This window comes from Haemaphysalis longicornis, unplaced genomic scaffold (assembly GCF_048455015.1).
Source record: "Haemaphysalis longicornis isolate Haplotype H1 unplaced genomic scaffold, Haemaphysalis longicornis Haplotype H1 scaffold_12, whole genome shotgun sequence".
Taxonomy (NCBI): Eukaryota; Metazoa; Arthropoda; class Arachnida; order Ixodida; family Ixodidae; genus Haemaphysalis; species Haemaphysalis longicornis.
The window spans coordinates 11029991-11045659 of record NW_027526225.1 but is presented as its reverse complement, the minus strand read 5'-3'; the positions used below and the strand labels follow the sequence as shown (position 1 = coordinate 11045659).

Here is a 15669-nt window from a genome sequence, read left to right as displayed (position 1 = left end):
TCAGAGTCCCCATCCACGAAATATAGTTCCTATATATAGTGGTACCTCACATTAGCTGTCATAGTTAGTGTTAAGGTTGCCATAGTAGTGCCAGTGCTGACATTAAATTATATCCACTCCGCTCTCTTCCTGTCCCTTAATGTTACGCCCATCTTCTAGCGTTCTATTGCCTGCTAGGTCGTCCTTAATTTAAGTTAGACCCTTTTAGTTAGCCTGGAAGTTTCTGCCCCGTAGGCGAGTACCGGTCGGATGCAGCTGTCATACTGTCTTTTTTAGGAACAATAGTAAGCGGCCATTCTGTATTATACCAGTCTTAAAAAGCTGTGTTAAGAACACAGATTTTCCAGTACCCATGGCTAGATTGATGAACTGGCTTGCAAGGGAGGTGCTACTGCAACAGTCTGCACAAGGCGCCTGCTCAAGATACTGTTGACGGTCAACTTGGGGCAGGACTACTCCTGGTTTGGGAAACAGGAAACACGCTTTTTTCCACCTGCGAGTGGCATCCTGCATTGTGTGTAACTAGATATCTTCGTGTAGTTACAGACATCAAACTCTTTTACCAGACAATGTATAGGGCCCAGATTTTTATTGTCAGTCACATCCTGCGCAAATATCAGCTTTGTCGACAACCTGCGGCTTCTTAGTTTTTATTGCTAGAAGAGGTATTAAATTTGTTTAAGCCTTTGGACCATGAAATGTTTACTCACTTTCCAACCAATCCGGTCTGCAACTATTTTGGCAGTTTCTGGCACCACAACGAACGCAAACTGTTCAAGGATTACCTAGCCATAACTGATGATGGAGGCATGCACCATTGAATTACCATTGAATCATTTCCGTGCTTCCATGGGTTTTTATTTTGTGTTATTGTTCTTTGAGCGTATCACTTGGTGTGAATCACGTAGTCATGTAAATCTGTCTTCTTGTAACTAAAATTCAATCATTTCCGTGTTCCCCGTTTTTTCGTTTGTTCCCAAATCATATCACTTTCTGTGAAATATTGAAATAGTGCAACTTTGTTTTCCTAACCAGAATTCAATAAGTTGTTTCTAAAGTTGTTTGTTGTTTTATTGTTGTCCTGCCATTTCACTAAGTGTGAATCATTTATCACCTAAATTTCTACTGCTCTTTAAACCGCCGTACAGTCATTTCTTTATACACACCTTTTCTACAGATCATAATCATTTCCTTAGATGTTGGTGTGTTTAAGGTAGCTTAAATTTGTATGGCACTCACAACCACCCCTGAGGTTTGTGGGTTTTTTCTGTCCCCATTTATGCCTAGAAGGAATACATTTGAGCTATATAACCATACATTACAGCAGTACTGTAGGATTGTTACAGGAAGAAGTTGTTACCCAACGACATCAAGGCTGACCGGTTGCTTGTAGAATTGTCGCATGTCACAGCTTGGACAACAGCGCCAGAATTTTCCAAGTGCACAATGCACTTCAGCAGCAATTTGGCCACAACAGAACCAGGAGCAGCACTGGAAGCGCAGAATGTTCCCACAGTTTGCGACCAGCCCCCAAGAAAGGGGCGAAACAGGAACACCAACACATGATCAGCGTCTTTCTCGTTATCCCCTGGCCTGGTGTGTTCAGCAAAGTTGACTTTTCCAAGCAGGGCCATATCAGATTCTCTGACATGGAGGCTTTTGCGAACACTCATCTCATCAAACATGAGTACTCCTGCAAAAAAGAAATGGCTTAGGAACAATGTCAAAAGCCACAGGCGCTGACTTTGATTTCAAATATAGATATTGCTCCAAACCTCGTCGTTCTCTCTCTGGGACCGCTGCAAGCTTTTCGTTCAGAACAGCAAACAAATTTGCATCAAACCCAAAGTCCGCTTTCAGGTTCTTCATGTAAGTGTACAGAGTGCGGGGGTAGGGAGAGGAAGAAATTCGTTCTCATGAAGGAACGTGTACACAGACGTCGACTTAACCTTCAGAAGGAGACAGTCATATAGCCATTCTTTCCTGTACCTAAAGAGAAAAGTAGGAAACTGTTCTCACATTTTGAAACATGCTACATAGTGGGCCTGCAGGATAAGAAACATCCGTGCAGTGCATTTGGAATTGCATGCATGTACATGACACAGACAAGATCCTTTATATGCATGCATAACGTGTGTGCACCAGACACCAAAAATAGTAGAGTGGGCTCATCGTACTCAAACACATGCATTAAATAATAAAGTTGTTTCACAATGCATTTCACATGTATTTACAGAAGCGAAAATGCTAAAAAGATGCAAGCACATTATACCAGGTTCATGCATAGGTGCTTCAATAATACCCCATGTCATGACATGCTGTGTGCTTCTTTCGAACTGCATGCGCTCAAAGCCCAATAAACAGTGGCACAGAGAAACCATGTTCAGGATCAATTCATGCAATCTGGTGTTTCTCTGGCATATCGTTTGTTATGCAACCCTAGCATTTGACACGTTGCAAAAATGCAGCGCATTCTGCAACCTTGCTGTATGGGCAATAAGAAAATGTATAAAAAGTCATTCATCTGTAAATGTATTCATCCTCAATAAGCAGCACACACTGCAAAGTGAGACTGTTAGCACATTGAGGATAAAAGGAATGCTGTGGAAAGCAAACACAACTTTTATTTGAAACTGCTGTAATACAGTCAAACCCGTTTATAGCGAACTGCAATATGCACCGCGATGAGTTCGATATATCCAATAGTTCGATATAGCCGAACTCGCCTATAACGAGCTTATTGTTACGACTTCGCAACCCGCGGGAGCCCCCCGCCTCCTCCCCAACTCCGCCATCCGCGTATGTAGAAACGAACACAGTACAGTAGCCATTACCAGACCAAAATAACCCATTTATTGCAAGTATCAAAGCTACTTTCCGCCTTAACGGCCCACGTTGCAGAAAAAAAGAAAAAAACGGTGATTATCGTATTCACTTTCGTTTTGGCGGCTTCAACTAGCATAGCCTTCTCTCAAAAATCAAAGACGCACTGGCGGAGCACGTCAACTGCCGAAAGCGCTTCATTATAAGCGTCGGACGGATTTCACTGGAGACATCATTGGGAACGTTGGCGAGCTCTTCCCACAGTTCACCGATGCTGTTTTCTTGGTCCGCACTCACTGACTGGGCGGGTTCCGTCGCGAGTCCCGCGCATCGGAAACAGTTCCGGAAAGTATTGGGCGTCACGTCGCTCCGTGCGAGGCTCAATGTCTCAGTCGCGGCTCTTGCTCCGTGGTCGGGGCCAATCCCCATCTCAATCGCCGCTCCGAGATGATGCATTTCGGCGGCCATTCTAGGTGCCCAGAGTTCGATATATCGGATGTGAACTTCGTTATAAGGAATATGTTTCCCGTGTATATCCGTAACTGAATATTTTTGTTCGATATTGTCACAAAGCCAGGGACGACGGAGTTGTTTTGGAAAAGAAACAAGTTTATTGGAGCGAACTTGTGCTCCCCTAACAACTCAAAAGAATACAGAGGCGGCGAAACAGCGGTCTACAAAGTGACGTGCGTCGACGAACGTCGCAGAATCGAATACCCCGGCGTCTGCTCTGCCGGCGTTTTATCTTTCGGCGCGCGTGGTTCTCGAACCGTCGATTCGCATCGAGAACATTGTAGATCCAAGAAGATTATTCCGGGCTGTTCGCGTTAGATCGGAATGCTCTCCCTATCAGAACAGATAACACTTGCGGCACAGAAAGAAAGAATGGAACACGCGCTTCCCTTGGCACAGAGATAACAAAGACCGGCGCAGCCGGGCGGTAAAACCAAAACACAAATAAACAAACTCAATGCATGGTTCGCGGCATTACCCCCCTCTAAGAGTGCATTGACCCGATGCTAACATAAGCGACAAAAGTAAAAGTTCGCCATCGTCTGTAGAAAGGTTTTAAGCAAACAACGTGGACGACTTCGGGCCGCGTGTGTCGTCGTGATGTGCCGGAGTCACCATCGGGGATCACTTCGTAGGTAAGTTGGCCAACACGTCGTAGAATCTTGTAGGGTCCGAAATATCGTCGCAGAAGTTTCTCACTCAGTTCGCAGTCGTCGGATGGGAGTCCAAACCCACACACGATCCCCTGGGTGGTACTCGGTGGCTCGGCGTAGGAGGTTGTAGCGGCCGGCATCCACCAACTGCTGGTCCGTTACACGAACTCGAGCGAGCTGGCGGGCCTCCTCTGCACGCTGAAGGCGCATCCTTGGACGTCGGCGTTCAGGTCGTCGTCTTCTACGTGAGGCAGCATGGGGTCAAGCATTGTAGTCGGCAGTCTTCCGTAGACGAGCTCGAACGGTGTCGTCGGCGTGGTTTCTTGGATAGCCGTGTTGTACGCAAACGTACGTGACATACGGGAGCACTTCGTCCCAAGTCTTATGTTCAACGTCGACGTACATGGACAGCATATCCGCAATCGTCTTGTTCAAACGTTCCGTTAGTCCGTTCGTTTGGGGGTGGTACGCCGTCGTTCTTCGGTGATCCGTGTTGCTGTAGCGTAAGATTCCTTGCATCAGCTCCGCAGTAAAGGCCGTTCCGCGGTCCGTGATGAGGACTTCAGGGGCTCCATGTCGCAGCACAACTTGTCTTATGAAAAACTTGGCGACTTCTTGTGCAGTCCCCCTCGGAAGAGCGGCGGTCTCCGCGTAGCGCGTCATGTAGTCTGTTGCTACGACAATCCATTTGTTCTCAGATCGTGACGTAGGGAACGGGCCCAGAAGGTCCATTCCAATTTGTTGGAAGGGCCTTGATGGGACGGCGATCGGCTGCAGAAGTCCGGCGGGTCTCGTCGGTGGCGTTTTTCGTCGCTGACAGTCACGGCAGCTCCGGACGTAGTGGGTGACGTCGGATGTAAGGCGCGGCCAGTAGTACTTCGCCTTGATTTTTCCAATTGTGCGGGCTATGCCGAGATGTCCGGAAGACGGGTCGTCGGGGCACGCTTCCAAAATTTCGTCACGAAGGTCTGCGGGGATGACAAGAAGGTAATTTGTTCTCATTCCGGGGCTGAAATTCTTCTTCACGAGGACGGAGTTTCTCAGGCTGAATGCTGGTAAGCTGCGTTTGAATGTTCTAGGTACGGTGACGTTGCATCCCTCGAGGTAGTCGATTATAACGCGTAAGTCAGGGTCGGCACGATGCTGGGCGGCTACGTCGCTCTCCGTCACGATTCCGAAGAACGCGCTGTCTTCATCAGAGTCTTGTGCTGGTGGTTCGACGGGGGCGCGGGACAGGCAGTCGGCGTCGGAGTGTTTCCTGCCGGATTTATAAACGACTGTAACGTCGAACTCCTGCAGGCGCAAGCTCCACCGCCCAAGACGGCCAGAGGGGTCCTTCAAATTGGCGAGCCAACACAGCGCGTGGTGGTCGGTCACAACCTTGAATGGTCTTCCATACACGTATGGGCGAAATTTTGAAATCGGCCATATAATGGCCAGGCACTCTTTTTCAGAGGCAGAGTAGTTTTTCTTCTCCTTCGACAGACCACGGCTGGCATAGGCGATTACCTTTTCGCACCCGCTTTGTTTTTGGACAAAGCGGGTTGAACGTCCGTTGAATTTCCGGACTCCCACCTGTTGAATTTCCGGACACGCTCCAGTTTCTCCAACCATTCTTCTGGGTCTTCTGTGGGGGCTCCTCGGAATGATGGCGGATCCCGTGGCTGCGGCAGAACGACGGGACGATCGGCTTGGTGAACCATGTCGCTGGTTCGACGTCTTTCTTCTTCGCTTCCTCCGGTAGCAGACCGAACTCGGGTGGTAAATCTTGCCGGCGGAGGCTGGCTCTTGTTGTTTATTGTTGTTTATTGGGTGGTGCCCACCAACAGCACTAGGCCTTCTTGGGTGGTGCACACAAAAAGGATAGGGCGACACACAGATAAACAAACGGTAAAACATGGAGACTGGTTATGAAGTGCAGGGATCACAAAGTACATAGTACCACCGCACACGCGCGTGCTCGCAGGCACGCACACGCACTCACACACACGTAAGCACGCTCGCATGCGCGCACGCACACGCACGCACACACACACGCACACACACGCACACACGCACACACACACGCGCACACACACACACACACACACACACACACCCACACACACACACACTCAATTTATACATTTAAGGAATTAAGATTACAGTCAGGTGCATTAGCACGCGCTGAGACAGGGCTTGTGACAAGGTATACTACAAAGTACATTGGCATACACGCAAAGTCAGTACGATCCACCTTCGTAACTTACTGGGGAACATGGATACTGGTAATAAGTACATATAAAGCAAAATGTATATGTATGCACGGCACATACGCTCGTGAGTGCAAACAAAACATACATACACGCATGCCCACGCGGGTGCATGTGAAGGTGAACAAGTGCAGGCAAATGCGCACGTGCATGCATGCACACACACCTGCGGACACACATACATAGGTGCACGGGAGTATGTGTACGGCAAACGGTGCAAGGGTAGAAAATGGGAAGGGAACGGAAAACACGAACACGAGATAACTTCTATACCATACTGAATGGGCAACAGCGGCTTCAAATGCATGCATTTTTCAGGGCGCGTTTAAAAGAGTTAACATTGCCGGAAAAGACGTCCAAAGATGCACGAAAGTCATCATTGTACACACGTTGCACACGGCACACTGGAGACAGCATCTCTGAGGTGGTCACATCAAAGCAAAGGTGGGTCACATCAAAGCAAAGGTGGGGGCGGAGAGCTCGAATTGGTGCCCTTAGCCGAACAGAGCTCACTAATTTCGGGCTGTCGAATCTGGAGTGGATACACTTGAATAAAAACACTAAATCGCGGTTTGTGCGTCTAGATTGCAGTTCTTCGAGCTTCAGCCGCTTGATGACATCCTTGATGATGATGATGGTTTTTTTCTTTAATGGCGCAAGGCCGACGAGGGCAAAGAGCGCCAGAGAAGTTATTTAATGAAAAGAAGTGATTACCACAAAGGACAGGTATAAAAAGAGTAAACTGGACATAGTAAGATCAATAAAGATAATGAGCATGGCTGGTGTATAGGGCGAGATTTCATGATGCGTGATAGGAAATGAGGTTTAAAAACTTGACTTCTGACAAATACTCAAACACACGTTTCACGGAAACAATGGCATCATCACCTAGGAAAAACGATGGATGTAGGGGAATATGTTGTCTGTAGAGTTCTCTGAAGTGTTTGTGTCGTGTTGTGTCAAGTGCCTTGCATTGTATGAGTATGTGGACTACGGATAGGCCCTCCCGACACCTGCTACACAGGGGTCTTGGAGATCCCGTGAGCAGGTGCGAGTGCGTCACATGTGTATGGCCTATCCGTAATCTAGCTAAGGTAACTTCAATGTGCCTGTTGTGTGAGTCAGTTGTGTATTGTCCCAAGTGTGGTTTTATTACGTGTAGTTTGTTGTCTGTCTGTTCGCTCCAGTCTGCTTGCCAAGTTTTACGGAGTTGTTGTCTAATGTGTGGCTTGAGGTCTGTGTACGGTAGTGTTGCCATGTCTACTGAGTTTCGGAGTGCAGCATTGGCGGCTATTTCATCCGCCACTTCATTACCGCCAATGCCAGAATGGCCTGGCACCCAACACACAGTCACCCCAAGGTTTGAGGAATAAACTACCATAATTGTTTTGAATACAAGATTAATGACATGGTTTTTTGATGACTTTCCGGATGATAATGCACGGACGACGCTCAACGAATCTGTATAAATGACGGATGTAAGAATACGATGTTCAACTATGTGACTTACAACCAGAAATATGCCATATCCTTCTGCCGTAAAAATACTTGTATTAACATTCATTGTTCTACATGCTTCAAAATTGGGCCCATGCGCAGCACAGGACACCGCAGTGGACGTTTTAGATGCATCGCTGAAAAACTCTGCAGCCTTGTATTTATCCTGTATAAACATGAAATGCTGCAAAATCACACTTTTTGGTGTCCTGTTCTTATTGTATTTTAAGAACGACAAGTCACATGCAACAGGATGAAGATGCCATGGTGCTACAAGATCGGTAATAGATGACTTGAATGTGTCTACAAAGGAGACCTCATGAATAGTAACGTCGTCCCTTACTCTGAGCGAGAAGGGAACAGGAATGGATGGGCGATTTAAAAAGAGCTTTGATGTGGATGTATCAATAAAAACCGGTTTAAAAGGATGGTTGTCCATTGATGAAATTTTAGAGGCATATAACAAGTCAACATAGGTTCGCTGGTGTGATAAGCACCATTTGTCACACTCTGCGTAAAGACTCTGTACAGGGCTCGTACGGAATGCGCCACAAGAGAGGCGAAGCCCCAAGTGAAGCACTGGGTCGAGCATTTTAAGTGCTGTTTTAGTGGCTGACCCATACACAACACTCCCATAGTCCAATCTAGACCCCACTAGGCTTCTGAAAATACGTAACAGGAGTTGCTTATCCGTTCCATACGACTGGTGGGACAAGATTTTAAGAATGTTGAGAGCCTTTAGACATTTGTTTCAATAGTTTAATGTGAGGGATGAACGTAAGCCTTTCATCCAACACCACACCTAAAAACTTGTGTTCCTTCCTCACAGGAATCGATACGCCATTAAGGATAATGTCTGGGTCCGGATGGATCCCACGCCTCCTGGAGAAGATAACACAGGTACTTTTTTCTGGGTTAAGTTTAAAACCGTTTTGCCTGCCCAGCTGGCAAGTTTTTTGACACCGAGCTGGAATTGACGCTCACAGCTGGACATATTACATGATTTAAAAGATACCTGGATGTCGTCTACATACATTGAATAAGAAATTGTAGGTGGCAGTGCCTTCCCAAGGGAGTTCATCTTAACTATGAACAGAGTGCAGCTTAGCACTCCACCTTGCGGAACGCCGTTTTCTTGCACATGAACTCTTGAGAGTGTGCTACCTACTCTCACGCGAAACGTTCTTTCGGACAAATAACTAGCAAGGGTGTTGAGCACATGGCCCGAAACACCGAAAGACTTTAGGTCACAGAGGATCCCGTAACGCCAAGCGGTGTCATAGGCCTTCTCAAGGTCAAAAAATACCGTTGTGCAAAACTGCTTGTGAATGAAGGCGTCCTTTATATAGGACTCGAGCGCGACGAGTTGGTCGTTGGTGGACCGCCCCACCCTGAAGCCTGCCTGGCAGCTCTCGAGAAGACCATTGTACTCAAGAAAGTACATGAGTCTCCTATTTATCATCTTCTCGAGGAGCTTGCACAGGCAGCTTGTGAGGGCGATGGGCCGATAGCTAGCGGGAGAGGAAGGGTCCTTTCCTTCCTTCAGGAAAGCCACCACTATGGCCTCTCTCCAAGAACGAGGAATGTGCCCCGAAAGCCATATGTTGTTGTATAGATGTAGGAGTGTTTCAAGAGTGTCTGGGTGTAGGTGTTGTATCATGGTGTATGTGATTTTGTCTGCACCTGGAGCTGAAGGCTTACATGCGTTCAGAGCAACCTTCAGCTCATAAATTGAAAAAGGAGAATTGTAAGAAGTGTGCGACTTGTTGTTATCACGCAGGGACTTCTTTTCTACAGATGTCTTGTGTTTCATGAACGTTTTTGTGTGGTGTGCTGAACTGGACACGTGTTCGAAGTGTTGTGCAAGTGTGTTAGCCTGGTCTTCCAGTGAGTCCCCTGTTGTACTAACAAGGGGCAGGCTATGTGTCTGTTGTCCTTTTAGTTTTCGTATTCGTGTCCAGACTTTGTGTGTGTCGGTGTATGAGGTGATGGAAGTGAGGAAGGTGCGCCAACTCTCCCTTTTCGCCTCACGACGCACTCGCTTCCCAAGAGCCTTTGCCCGTTTAAACGAAATGAGGTTATCTGACGTGGGGTACCGGCGAAGGACACCCCACGCCTTGTTCTGGGCCTCTCGCGCCCGCCTGCAGTCCTCGTTCCACCAGGGCCTCCTTGGGTTGCGGGACGCACTGGAGGCCTGGGGCATGGACTTTTCGGCGGCGTCGACTATGTGCGCCATGACGAGTTGGGCTGCTTCCTCAACGTGTAGGTGTTTTATGGTTGTGTGGTGTAGTTTAGATGTTTCTGTGAATGTACTCCAGTTTGCTTTTGATTCATTAAACCTGTTATGGGAAGATGGACTGCATGGGCCTTTACCTATGTATGTTAGGGATGTGGGGAAGTGGTCACTACCATATGGGTCCGTGCCCACGCCCCACTCAAGACATGGAAAGAGAATTGCAGAACCAATAGCCAAGTCGAGATATGAGTACGTATTATGTCCTAAGTTATGGTATGTAGGCTGCTTTTGGTTGAAAAGGCATGCTCCTGAAGATGTAAGAAATTTCTCTATCAGGCGACCTCGGGCATCCGTTCTGGAGGAGCCCCAAAGAGAGTTGTGTGCATTAAGGTCGCCTGTTAGGATGTAGGGTTCGGGCAGCTGGTCGACCAGCGCCTCGAAGTCAGAGCTCAAAAGTGTGACATCAGGAGGAATGTATATGGAGCATACCGTTATCAACCTATTAAAAATTATTGTGCGTATTGCTACAGCCTCAAGGACGGTGTTGAGAGCGACAGGGTGGCATGCTAGGGATTTCCGGGCTATTATGGCTACACCGCCCGAAGAGTGTGTGCAGCCATCCCTGTCCTTTCTGAAGACCATGTACCTATTTAAGAAATTTGTGTGCTTGGAATTCAAATGCGTCTCCTGAAGACACATGACACTTGGCTGATTAGCATGCAGTATTTCGTATACATCGTCAAGATTTTTAAGAAGGCCTCTACAGTTCCATTGAATTATGTTTTCTCTTCCCATTATTTAGTGTGAGAGCTACTGGAGTGTGTGTGTTTGTTTATGTGTCGTCTTTCGGGGCTGTGACTCTCGCCTTTTTTGGCTTGTCGGGAGGCTTTGGCGTCGGGACGCGTTCCTTGCGCTGCGTTGCAAGCAGGAACGGCCCGACATCCATGTCGTCGTCGGATGTCCGAGGGGTGCCCGACGGACCGGGCCCCCCGGACTTGGCCCCCCCTCGAGAGCCCTTCGTTTGAGCCGCCACCGCCGAGGGCGTCCGGGGCGCCAGAGGTGGCACGGGCGGTGCGGTGGGAACCGGTGCGGGGCCCGTGGTGTCCATCACCTCGGTACCCTCCAACGCACTGGAGGACGGGGAGACAGAGGCGGGAGCGGCACCGGTCCCGACGGAAGACGTTTGCACCACAACCGCTGCTGCCTCAGCAAGCGGCGTGGTCGCGGGTTGGGCTGCCAGAGGCAACCCAGGGGGGGGGGGGCGGGGCAGGGACCAGGTCAGACTCGCTGAACTGGGTCCCTGTGGACACCAGACGCCGTTCCGCCCCCCGGCGAGCCGCGTTTGCGTACCTCCCCAGAGGGAAAGAGGCGAACCTCTTTCGCGCCTCTGGGAAGGTGATGTTCTCAGTTACCTTCACATTAATGATCGCCTTCTCCTGCTTAAACTTCTCGCACGTTCGAGAGTAGGCGGCATGGGGTCCCTGGCAGTTGGCGCAGGTGAGGGTTGACGATGGACAATTATCGGAAGGATGATCATGCTGAGCGCACTTTGCGCAGGTCAGACGACCACGGCAGGAGTTGGTTCCGTGCCCGAACCGCTGGCACTTAAAGCAGCGGCGCGGGTTTGGAATGTAAGGACGAATGGAGCATCGGATGAACCCTGCGTTGATATGGTCAGGAAGTGAGGAGCAGTTGAAGGTCAGGATATGTGTTTCGTGGGGATTACCTTATCATCTCTACGCATCGTAATGCGGCGCACGGCTGTGACACCCTGATCCTTTAGACCTTCAAGAATGTCGGCATCTGTCTCATTAAGAAGATCTGCCTCAGAGATCACACCCTGCGAGCTATTCAGGCTGCGGTGGGGTGTGACCCTGATGTCCAGATCGACCATTTTCGTCTGACCAAGAAGTGTGGTTGCCTGCTGTTGGTTTTTTACTTCTACAAGGACTTCACCTGTGCGTTGTTTTTTGGCATTGTAGGTTTTCCCAATTATTCCATCAAGGTATTTTGTAATTAAAAATACTGATTGTGAAGCAAGAGGGCGAGCTGAGTCAAGAGATTCGATAACAAGGAAACGAGAGTATTTGTCTGGCTTTGGGAAGCTCATGCTTGGAAGTGGAGGGAAAGATACTTCGGTGCGGCCCCTTTTCAGGGACCGATCACGTTTGGAGGGGGGTTTTGAATTTTCCATACAGCATAGAAAAAAGCAGGGGACGGGGGTACTTTCTTCTCAAACCTTACCCTGATAGCCTGAGAGGTCCCGGAGCTCCCTGCCTGGTAAACAGACAGGGAGCCCATCCGCCGGAGCTTGACCTGGGCTCCGACGGCCACCGTTTGAGGCTTCTACCCTTCACCTTTAAACACATCACCACGGTAGGTTACAGTTTATGTTGGGGGCTCGGGGTCCGCGGTGTCGCCAACACCGTCACCATGAATACTCAAGGTGCCCCGTGCGGGGTGATGACATCCTTGTAAGCGTATTTCTCGTGTAGGGTGTAGCGGCGAGAGAAGATGCGCGTGAACCTTTTCTGAACACTTTCCAAGCGCAAAGACGACGACGCACTCATGCAGTTCCAGACTGCCGATGCAAACTCCAGCTTTGGGAGTACAAGGGCTTTGTACAGAGCAAGGAAACACGAACCTCCTGAGAAGTCCCTTGTTGCACGAGAGATAGCGCCCAAAGTCCGAAGAGATGAGCGTGCGAGGTAGTTTACATGCGGTGTGAATCGTAGTTTCGAATCCATCAGAACGCCCAAATCACGTGTTTCGCTTACTCTTCTTATCGTCAGAGAGTCGAGCTGGTATGGGAAGGTTAAAGGAGAGGTTTTTCGAGTGTATGTAATTGTAACGGTCTTCAATGGATTCAAATCTAAGTAGTTAGTTTTGCACCAGAGGGAGATTGCTTGTACGTCGCGTTGAAGCTGGGCGCAGTCCGCCTGTGATCCCACTGCGCGATAGAGTTTCATGTCGTCTGCAAACTGCAATAGAGATGAATGCTTTATAATTAACTGCACATCATTCACAAATAAGTTAAACAATAAAGGACCGAGAATAGAGCCCTGGGGAACCCCGGACGGTACAGTGAAGCTGCGAGACTTAGCACCAGCGTACTGAACAAAGTTTGTTCTCTGTTTGAGGTAGGTTGCAAACCACTCGCAGAAAGCAGGAGCCAAGCCATAAGAAGACAGTTTGCGAAGGAGCAAATCATGGTTTACGCGGTCGAAGGCCTTGCTGCAGTCGAAGTAGATGGCGTCCATTTGTTGACGTGAAAGTATGTACTTGCTGGCGTCACTCAGAAAGCAGGCAAGGTTTGATTCGACGGACCGGGCAGGTATAAAACCGTGCTGATTACTATGAATGAGGGGCCGGATTTTGGACAAGAGATAACGGTGTACTACTTTTTCGAAAACTTTTGAGAAAGAACAAAGGAGACTGGAAAGAACAAAGGACTGGCTTGGCGGCTTTCTGAGGTTGTAGTGGGCATGAAGGGTGCTACCCCGCACCTTCACCAGATGTGACGAAGCCAGGGACGACGCAGGTGTTTTGGAAAAGAAACAAGTTTATTGGAGCGAACTTGTGCTGCCCTAACAACTCAAAAGAATACAGAGGCGGCGAAACAGCGGTCTACAAAGTGACGTGCGTCGGCGAACGTCGCAGAATCGAATACCCCGGCGTCTGCTCTGCCGGCGTTTTATCTTTCGGCGCGCGCGGTTCTCGAACCGTCGATTCGCATCAAGAACATTGTATATCCAAGAAGATTATTCCGGGCTGTTCACGTTAGATCGGAATGCTCTCCCTATCAGAACAGATAACACTTGCGGCACAGAAAGAAAGAATGGAACACGCGCTTCCCTTGGCACAGAGATAACAAAGACCGGCGCAGCCGGGCGGTAAAACCAAAACACAAATAAACAAACTCAATGCATGGTTCGCGGCATTATATAGCATAATTCGCTCTATCCGGGTCCGTTAAAGCTGGGTTTGACTGTAATAACAAATAGGTGGTGCTGAATCAAAATCGATGTGGTGACACGCATATGGCCTGTTGAATCAATATTCTCAACATGCCCGAGGAATGTTAACATTAAAGTGTATTTTCAGCGAAGAAGGATGGTGGGGTAATCTACAGAACCAAATTTGACCCGAAAATACACCAACACTGCTCCCAAACATCATACACGCGCTGGCCTGTTTTCTAAACTTACCTCGCAGCTTTCGCAGACTTGGTGTTCGCCTTCATCACGCACTGATCAAAAATCAACTTCGTGCGGGCCGACATTTTTTGAAGGCTTTCTTCAAGCTTTTTGTGCTTGCTCGCTTGCACTCTCATCTTTGCCAATTTCGTTTGACACAAGGTCAGCTGCTGTTTAGTTGCTCGAAGTTGACACTTCAGCAGTATAACCTCGGCGAGAGGGCTGGTATATTCATGTTTGGCACGCCGAGTCTGAAGTGCGCGTTGGCCCCTCGCCGACAAGATCTGTGGGCAGCGCAATATCTGCAAAACGATTTGAAAAATCGTTTCAAATAGCGCATTTTCAGCTCACACACTGCTTCGAAATTTCACCGATATAATCACTGCACGGGCAAGAAACTTAAAACAACATTGGACGTAAACTCACCTTCATCACACGACGCGGCGTCCGACGTGCCTGGTTTGGCGTGAACGTCTGGTGTACGGTCACATGAGGACGATTCACGACGTCGCTTCGCTGGAGGCCTTCTTGTCAGGGTCCGTGACCGCTGCTTCGGCTTAGTCAAATACGCTGGCAAGCCGTCAAACTTCCTTGGAATGGCACCAGCCTTCAGAAGCAGCTTGTCGTGCGGAAGTGACACTTTTTCACCATTTACAACAAATTCATCTGCACGGACAATGTCACTGTCATCGAAATGCTTCTCGCACACTCTCACATACTTAGAGTCGAAGCAAAAGTCTTCCGTTTCTTGCCTTGGAATGGCGCGCCTCCATTTCTCGCGCAGAACGCCGTCGCTGGGTAAACAGAACAAGGAAACTTTTTCTGTTGTGCCCTTGTACCCCGAACGACATCCCGGGACACAACACACGTTCGGCATCGTCGCTGCCCTAACGCCACATCACAACAGCACGATATGCACGTTTCCCACCAAAGCAAACACAACTCGCAGCGTCGATCGAGCCAGCGCAACGCCGCCCGACCAGCCCGACGAGTGACCTCAGTGAGATGGTGGGGCCACCGCGCGGCACCCAAGCGCAGCATATGAAGCTCTCCCATTGAGTTACGGAGCAGTTTCGTGACCAGTACAAAATTGAAGGACTCTGCTCGGTGTTAGCTAAGCGGGTTGCAGAACTGGAGGCAGCGCTAAGTAACGAACGCGATGAACGGAGGGCCGTTGAGGGAAAGTTAGAAGCAGCTGAGAGGAAGCTAGAATGGAGCGTCATTTCGCCAACAAATGACGACCTCCTCGGCCCATGCAGCGAAGCGGAGGCATGCACCGAGGTGACACCGGGGGTGGGAGCAACGAAAGGCAACAGCTACTCCCACGTGCTGCAAGATAGGACAGCAAAACCAGTCGATAACCCAGGTACCAGTAAAGAGCGGCACGTGGCAGATGATAGTGTGGTAATCATTGCGGGTGACTCTAACATGAAGAGGAGCAGCGCTGCCATAGTGTAAAGGGTAAAGGGGGAGAAGCGTGTGAAGGTGGGGTGTTTCCC

At 49.0% G+C, this 15669-nt stretch overlaps 1 pseudogene; it reads right to left on the bottom strand.

Annotated features, from left to right (window-relative positions):
- Positions 1-1340: 1340 nt before the first annotated feature.
- LOC144161868 (uncharacterized) lies at positions 1341-15047 on the bottom strand (annotated as a pseudogene).
- Between the last annotated feature and the right edge of the window lie 622 nt (positions 15048-15669).